This window comes from Psammomys obesus, unplaced genomic scaffold (genome assembly GCF_907164565.1).
Source record: "Psammomys obesus unplaced genomic scaffold, mPsaObe1.curated_primary_1811, whole genome shotgun sequence".
Lineage (NCBI taxonomy): Eukaryota > Metazoa > Chordata > Mammalia > Rodentia > Muridae > Psammomys > Psammomys obesus.
In genome coordinates this window covers 11,768-20,033 of record NW_026596176.1, presented here as the reverse complement: position 1 = coordinate 20,033, position 8,266 = coordinate 11,768, and the positions used below count along the sequence as shown (strand labels likewise).

The 8,266-nt window shown below is 41.8% G+C and overlaps 1 pseudogene; it reads right to left on the bottom strand.

The window, feature by feature from the left end:
* Positions 1-3,056: 3,056 nt before the first annotated feature.
* Positions 3,057-7,743, bottom strand: LOC129667887 (ret finger protein-like 4A; annotated as a pseudogene).
* Between the last annotated feature and the right edge of the window lie 523 nt (positions 7,744-8,266).

Below are 8,266 nucleotides of genomic sequence, written 5' to 3'. Positions count from 1 at the left end.
CTCTCTCCTCCGCAGCTGTGGGAAAGTATATGCCATTTCTGCTACCCAACCTGTGGGACTTTGTTAGAGCAAGGCAGTATTGTCACCCGCATTTGTCCATAGGTTTGTACACACATGCACATCACTCCTTTACCCAGCTCAGACTTGTTCCTTTCCCAAGTCTTTGGAGTAGCATCCACCTTATTGCACTTTTTGGTGGCCTGTCTGTGGGAAAAGGCACTTGCTGCCAAGCCAGTCAACCTGAGTTCAGTTTGGGAACTACATGGTGGGTGGAGAAAACGGACTCCCAGAAGTTGTTCTCTGACCTCTATGTGTACACTATGACAGGACCCCCTTCCCCTTCCCATCAAAAAGCTAAAATCGGGCAGGCAAACAAAAAAGTCAGGAAGATGTACAAGTTTGCACTCCCACGAGCAAAGGAGGAGGGTTCTCCTTGCTCCATATCCTCTCCAGCATGTGCTGTCACTTGAAGTTTTGATCTTAGTCAATCTGATAGGTTTAAGATGGAATTTCAGAGTTGGTTTGATTTGCATTTTCCCAATGACTAAGGATGTTAAGCAAGTGATTCTTGGCAATTAGGAATTCCTCTGTCTAGAATTCTTGAGGAGCTCACTAGCTTCTCAAGATAACCAACAGAGCCAGCTAACCAGGGCCCAAAGGGCCCTGTGGATACCAAAGCATCAACCGAGGACCATGCTTGGATTGGGCCTCCTACACAGATGGTAGCTGATGGGCAGCTCTGCCCTCAAATAGATTCCCTAGTAATGGGAATGGAAGCTGACTCTGACATGGACTCTGTTGCCTGCTTTTTGATCACTTTTGCCAGGTTACAGGGGAAGAGGATGAGCTCAATCCTGAGGTAGCTTGATATGCTGGGGTGGGTGGGGCTCTCCTCTGAGGAGTAGGGGATGGGCAATAGGGTAATGGAGGGAGGGTGGGACTGGGAGGAGAAGGAGGGGCCTTTGACTGGGATGTAAAATGAATAAATAAAAAAATAAATTCTCTGTTTAGATCTGCACCTCATTTTTAATTAGGTTATTTGGTTTGTTGATGTCTAGTTTCTCAAGTTCCTTATAATGTCTTGCCTAGCCTTAATAACAAAAGGTGTGCCTAGTCCTACTGCAACTTGATATGCCTAGGCTGGTTGATATCCATGGGAGGCCTGCCCTCCTTTAAGGAAAAGGGAAGGACAGGTGGATGTGTGTGTTTGTGTGTGTGTGTGTGTGGGGGGCAGATGAGGTGAGAGGGAGGGACAGGGAAGAAAAGAGGGAGGGAAAGCTGTGATTGAGATGTAAAGTAAATAACTTAATAAAGTCAGGTGGAAATTATGGGACTAGAAATTTAATGGCATGAAATGAAAAATTTGATCACATATTGTGTGTATGTGTGTGAGTGTGTGATTCAGAAGGTACCCTGAGGGAATCAGTTTTTTTGTATCATATGGACAAGCAGGAATTAAATTCAGGTTATCAGGTTTGGAAACAAACACCTTTCTCTGCTGAGCCAATCTCACTGGCCCTCTTTGACTTTTGGTTATTGAGACAGGGGTCTCTACATAGCCCTGGCTGTCCAGGAACTCATGTAGTCTAGGCTGGCCTCAAACTTAACAGAGATCCAGCTGTCTCTGCCTCTGAGTGCTGGGGTTTAACACATTTTCCATATGATTAGAACCCTCTTTAGCATTTGAAATGGGGTTTCACATTCCTAGGCTGGCCTCTCTATGTTGCCAGAGATGACTTTAAAATTCTGATTCTCCTGCTCCACTTCCCAAGTTTTGATTTTTCAGGAGTGGACCTTTGTTTGACCTAAAATTTTGGTTTTTGTGTAGTGCTGGGATTTGAACCTAGGACCTCACAAATGTAAGTAAATGCTCTACCATGGAACCATATACCCAGCCCTGCCCTCACTGTTTTGTTTGGGATTGAGGATTGAACCTAGTGTCTCATGCTTGCTAGGCAGGTGCTCTTTAATTGAGTTTCATTTCCAACCCTCTTTTTTTTGAGACAGGGTCTTACTAAGTTGCCCACAATGGCTTTGAACACACTTCAAAACCCAGCCTTGTCTTAAACTTATACTCCTCCTGGCTAATATTTCCAAATGGTAGCGTTGTAGTTATGAGTCATGTTTTTTGGCCATTTTGTGTTTTTGCTGTCGCCACACTCATGCTGCCACTTCTGCTATTTATTAAGCTGCATTACTTAACGTTTAAGATGGATATTATTTTTGTGTGCCTATGTGGCATGTCTGCGTAAGCATGTGCACATGGAGGCCAGAGAGGGCATTGGATTTCCTGGGGCTGCAGCAACAGGCACAGCTGCCTGTGGGAGCTGCCTGACGTGGGTGCTGGGCACTGGACTTGAGTCCTCTTGAAGAGCAGCATGTGCACTTAACCACCGAGCCACTGTCACTGTAGTCTCTCCCCCCACATCACCTCTTTTCGGTGTGTTCTGCAGATTTAACTCAAGTCCCCATGCCTGGCAAGCATATAATCCACAGAGGTGTCTGTCCAGCCCCCAGAGTGATACAATTTAATTTAAAACTTAGCATTTCAATAACTGCATACACCTACACTTACTGAGTATTCCATGTGTGTGGGAAATGAATTGGTGATGTTAAAAGTTGTAAGGTGAGATAGCACGTATATGCACTTCTTTTTTTTTTTTTTTTTTTTTACTGTTATTTCCTTGTCATTTAGAAAACCAATCACACTGCTTTGCCATATCTAAAATTTTAATTTAGTTTATTTATTCCAGAACACAATATACTAATATTATAGCAAATAAAAAGGAAAACATTTTAGCTACATTTATCTAAAAGTTCACAATATATGAAGGGAACAGAAATCTAAACAAAAATTCCAAAGAAAACAGCCATATAAGATAACTTTATATTAAAATTATACTTTCCCCCAACTAATTAGTATTCATGATGGCCTCCATATATTTCTATAATGTTTTTGTACTCTATGTGTATCAAGCCCAAAAACTCTTAGCCATGGTTATGAGTACACAGCAATTTTCCACAGAAGCTTTCATGAACAAGGATTATTTTCCTTGTTAGTGGCTAACTGGAAGCCTGAAAATGCCTGGATTTGTCACAGGACAGATACTAAGGACTTCTTCTTGATCATCTGGATATGAATTTGCTGGAGCAAAGAATGGTCGATATGGACCTGTGTCAGAAATATTCAAGAATGTAAAGATATGGGAGCTATCTCTAAGGTCTCAAAAGTTCATTAGTAGGCCAAGAAAAATTCCCACTCTGTGCAGCTGAGGGTTCACAATGAGCAAAGTCAAGGGCTCAGTGCTGGCAGCATAGACCTCTCTATTTCTCACAGCCACAGTCCAGAAGCCTTCTTCTTGTGACAGTTTAATTGGTTCTTTTCCATTAATGGACTCTGCAAATGCCTATATCTCATTCTTTGCTGGCTCCCGCCACTACCTCCCAGTCATGGGGACAGTAAGGAGCCCAGGACGCAGGGGGAGATGTGGAATCTCTTAGCACATTTTTTTTTGGTCCTTCTTCTTAGACCCAAAGTAGACATTCCTCAGGTTATCACAGATGATGAGATGATTGTGGGCTCTGTCTACATCCAAGGTCATGTTCACTGTGTAGAGAAAATCCAGTAGTTCAGCAAAGATAAGAAGCCAGCAAGGACTCTCTTTTCTGTTTACTCTTGAGGTTTTTATACCTCACTAATTCTACTCTTTCTAAAAATCACATTTTGTGTAAAATTTTAAGACCTTCCTAGTTAGGTAATGTTTTATATGTAGAATGAAAGTAATTACCACAAAATGTTTCTCTAAACCATACTAGGAAATTTCTATGTTGTTGGTATTTGACTTATGTAATATTTAATAATATGTAATATGTGAAGGATAGATGATACAATACTTATTACTTTACAATATCTAATACTTAATTACAATACTTAATACTTTTCTTTGCAGCCATCTGTTTAATCCTGTTAAGTAGATAATTGGATTCTTTTAAAAATATTGTTTTACAGCCTGGTGTAGTGGCACATGCCCTTGATCCCAGCACTCAGGAGGCAGAGGCAGACAGATCTCTGAGTTAGAGGCCAACATGGTCTACACAGTGAGTTTCAGGACAGCCAGCACTACCCAGATAAACCCTGTCTTAGGAAAATACAATCAAAAACAAAAAAATTGTTTTGCATTATTTTTGTATGTATGTGCGCACAAAATTATGTGTGTAAAGGTCAGAGGGCAACTTGAAGGACTTGGTTCTCTCTACCATGTAGGTCCTAGGGAAATCAAACTCAGATTGTCACCCTTGGTTCAAGACCTTCTATCTGCTGAACCACCTCACCTGCCCTGGTAGTTGCATTCTAGACAGGACTTTTGTTTTACTTTCTTAGAATTATAAAAAAAGATGCCTGGGGAGATAGGTCAGCTTGAGAACTTGAATCCAAGACCCAGAACTCCTACAGAAATGTCAGGTGTGGTGGTTGGGTGCACAGTTATTATCCAAGTGCTAGCTAGGTTTAGCCCACCGAAAACCAACCAACCAACCACCAAAAATATGAACAAACAAAGAAAAACAAAAAAAGAAAAAGGTTCATGGTGTCTGAGGAGTGACGCTTGAGGCTGTCCTCTGGCTTTCACACGCACATGAATACATGCACACACTTATTACGTGGAGGCCCGAGTAGGGGCAGCTGAAATTTGGAGAAGTCAAGATACAGGAAGGGATTGCCAAGGTCATGAATGTGCATGGTGGATGCTGACTTGGAACTCATTATGTAGACCTGGCTAGCCTTGAACACACCTGACTCTGCCTCCCAAATGCTGGGCTTAAAGATGTACACTTGATGTATTTGTTGGGTTCCTGACAACAGTTCAGACCATAAACTGTATGGTGCCATGGTTTAAATAATGAGTACATCTCCTGAGGCAAACACATGGGTTCAGAAGGTCAGATATCCCTGGAAAGGAATGACCTGGTAGCTTTCCAGGACATCCTGAAATTCCAGATTTACTAGAATTTCTTATCCCAATGAAGTGAGATTGGAGCCAATATAAATCTCAGACTTTGACTAAAACCCAGTTATTTCACTTAGCTCTTGTCCCAGTTTGTATTAACTGACAATTTGACATAGCCTAGAATTACCTGAAAATTGATTCTCAATTGAGGGATTGTCCAGATCAGATTAGCTAGTAGGCTTGCCTGTGGGGATAGGGGTCTCTTCTCAACCATCTGCAGGTAGGTGGTCCTTGGCTATACAAGGGAGAGGGCAAAGCATGAGATCACCCCAGTCAGCAAGCAGTGTTCCTCCATGACTTCTGCTTAAACACCTCGAGTTCCTGCCTTGTCTTTCCTCAATGATAGACCCTGACCTGGAAGTGAAAGCCAAATAAACCTTTTTCTTCCCTAAGTTGCTTTTGGTCAGTGTCTTATCAGCAACAGACTGTTTCTACGAGAGGTTCCTAATTACTTGGCTCAGTGGGAAAAATCTATACTGTTTACTAATTGGAGAAGGAGTTATTGAAGACAACATTCTGGAATGCATTTCAGCATCTTAAATGTAAATTTGCATAGAACTAGAAATAAACAGTTGGGGCTTGGTATGGTGTCATATGTCTTTAATTCCAGCACTCAGAGGAAGAAGCAGGTGTATCTATATGAGTTCCAGGGCAGTTAGGTCTACAGTGTAAGACCTTGTCTCAACAACAAACCAAAACAAAGTAAATAACTGGAAAGTAAGTTTTTTTTTTTTTTTCCCAACAGCTGATATTTTAGATGGGGTTATGCACAAAAGCATACCCATTGTATTCGTACTTCTTCAGCCACTGGGAACAAAGAGAATAAGAAAGGACTATGTACATTCCAGTGAGCCTGGGGTTCAGGAATCCAGTGAGTCTAGACTCATTATACATCCACTGGGCTATGATAATCCATTTTAACTGCATACCTTTCTCTAAGACTTCATAACAGCAATGCAGAATAAATGTGATTTGTCCTGAAATCTGAGTGACACAGGTTCCATTCTCAGAACATACACACATAAAGATGGAAGAAGTGTGTATTTGGATGCCAAACAAAGTCATTCTCTTGAGTCCTCTGATTTATGCATGAGAGTGAGTGCATGTGTGTGTGCGCGCATATGAACACTCCCACACGAGTGAATAAAATATTTAAGCATGATGTAGAACTGAGTACAGTAATAACACAGAGCTAACCTGTGGTGTGGAACCAGACATTATTTTCTGTGGTAGAAAGCACATGGTGTGGTCATTAGGTCCTGAGTACGTATGGAACCAGACCTAAGTCTACTTGACCAATCACTAGAGGACTTTCACCACTCTACCTGGGGGCCGTGAGTACCTGAGATTTAATCTCAATGGTTGCATCCTCTCTCTACATCATAATACCTGGGGACTTTTGAGCACTTCAGCGCCCGGGTCTCACTGTCAGACGGGTCATATTCACAGCTACAGGCTTTTGCTAATCAACATGTGGACTGTGAGTCCACGCCATCAACACCACCTGGGTCGACAATCTCAGGAAAACCTAGTGACCCAGAATGAATATCTGCCTCAAACCAGATTGTCAGGTAATTGATACATTATCAAATTTGAAAAGCTACCTTCTGGGCTAGTGTTTTCAATGTGGACACATATTATAGATTTTCTCATAAATACATCAAAAGAAATATGAGGGCTGGCAACATGACTTAGCGAAAGCTTGCTCATGGTCTGAGTGCAAGCCTAGGGGCCCTCATGGTGGAAGGAGAGAACTGACTCTTCCAGTTGTCCTCTCCCCTTCAATGCGCATGCTATAGCATACACATACACAAAATAGATGCAACTAAGAGAAATAAAAAGCAGCATGAACAATTAGTCCTGTGATAGGATATTTTCTTATGCTTATGCAAATTATTATTACCATACAGGCCACATTTCAACCGTTCTATAACTGTCAGTAGCTTCCATACTGGACAGTAGAGTACTAGGACATGACCTAAATATTGTCTGTCCTTAGATTTTTTCAGGAGAGATGGCTCAGTGGTAAAGAGCACTTGCTGCTCTTACAGAGAACCCAGATTTAGTTTTGAGCACTCACATGGCAGCTCACAACCACCTGTAACTCCAGTTTCAGAGGATCCAATTTCCTCTTCTGGCCTGCATGCACATCCGGGTATGCATGTTGTCAGCAGACATACATGCAGGCAAACACTTATACACATATAATAAACCCAAGAAAATGTCTAGATGGGTGGTGTGTGATGGAGCATGATATTTAGTGTCAGCACTTGGGAGGCAGAGGCAGACCATTTTCCCAGATAGTTTATACTCAGAGAAATGAGAGCTGATGTGTTTCAGGAAGAATGAAATTTTAGGTTCCTGGCTTTAGCTAATGTTCAAAATTTAACAGAGAGATTCTGAAAAGTGATTTCTCTAGAGCATCTTGCGGGTTTAGAGATGTTTGTAGACTCCTTACCTTGAAATATCTTTCTTCATCCTTGGGTTCATTTTTAGAATATGACTCATCAACAGGTCTAGTGTTTTAATCTTGGCAACCAGGGACCCTAACAAATCAGAAGGTAGGATGTCTTCCTTCAAAGTGACAACATCACAATTGGGGCACAGTATACCATTCCCCTCAGGACAGTGAGTCAATGCATGGGAGGCAGCAGTATCCACATTTCAAGGACACAGGATTTTCCAGATAACAGGAGCAGAAATCACAGGCACTGTTTTCTTTAAAAAGATGAGCCATGGTCAATGGTCAACACCCTAACTGTAACCAGAACCAGGACCTATTCTGAAACCAAATCCTAAGCCTAAACCTAACCCTTACTCCAACCCTAATACTAACCTGAACCCTAACCCTGACCCTAACATTTACCCTAAACATAACATTAACCAGAACCCTAAAGCTAACCTGAACCTGAACCCCAACCCTAACCCCTTTTTCCTTTCTTTCCTTTCCTTTCCTTTTTTTCCTTTCCTTTCTCTTTCCATCCATTTCCTTTCCTCTCTCTTCCTTTAATTCCTTTTCCTTCTTTGTCCTTTCCCCTTCCTCCTTATCTTTTCCTTCCCATTCCTTCCTTTCCCAACCCTTCCCGTCCCTTCCCTTTTCTTTTTTTAAATTTTAAAAATTTTTATTTTTATTAATTACAGTTTATTCACTTTGTATCCCCCTGTAGCTCCCTCCCTCCTCTTCTCCCTTCTCCACCCGTGCCCCTCCCCCAGTCCACTGATAGGGGAGGTTTTCCTCCCCTTCCTTCTGATCCTAGTCT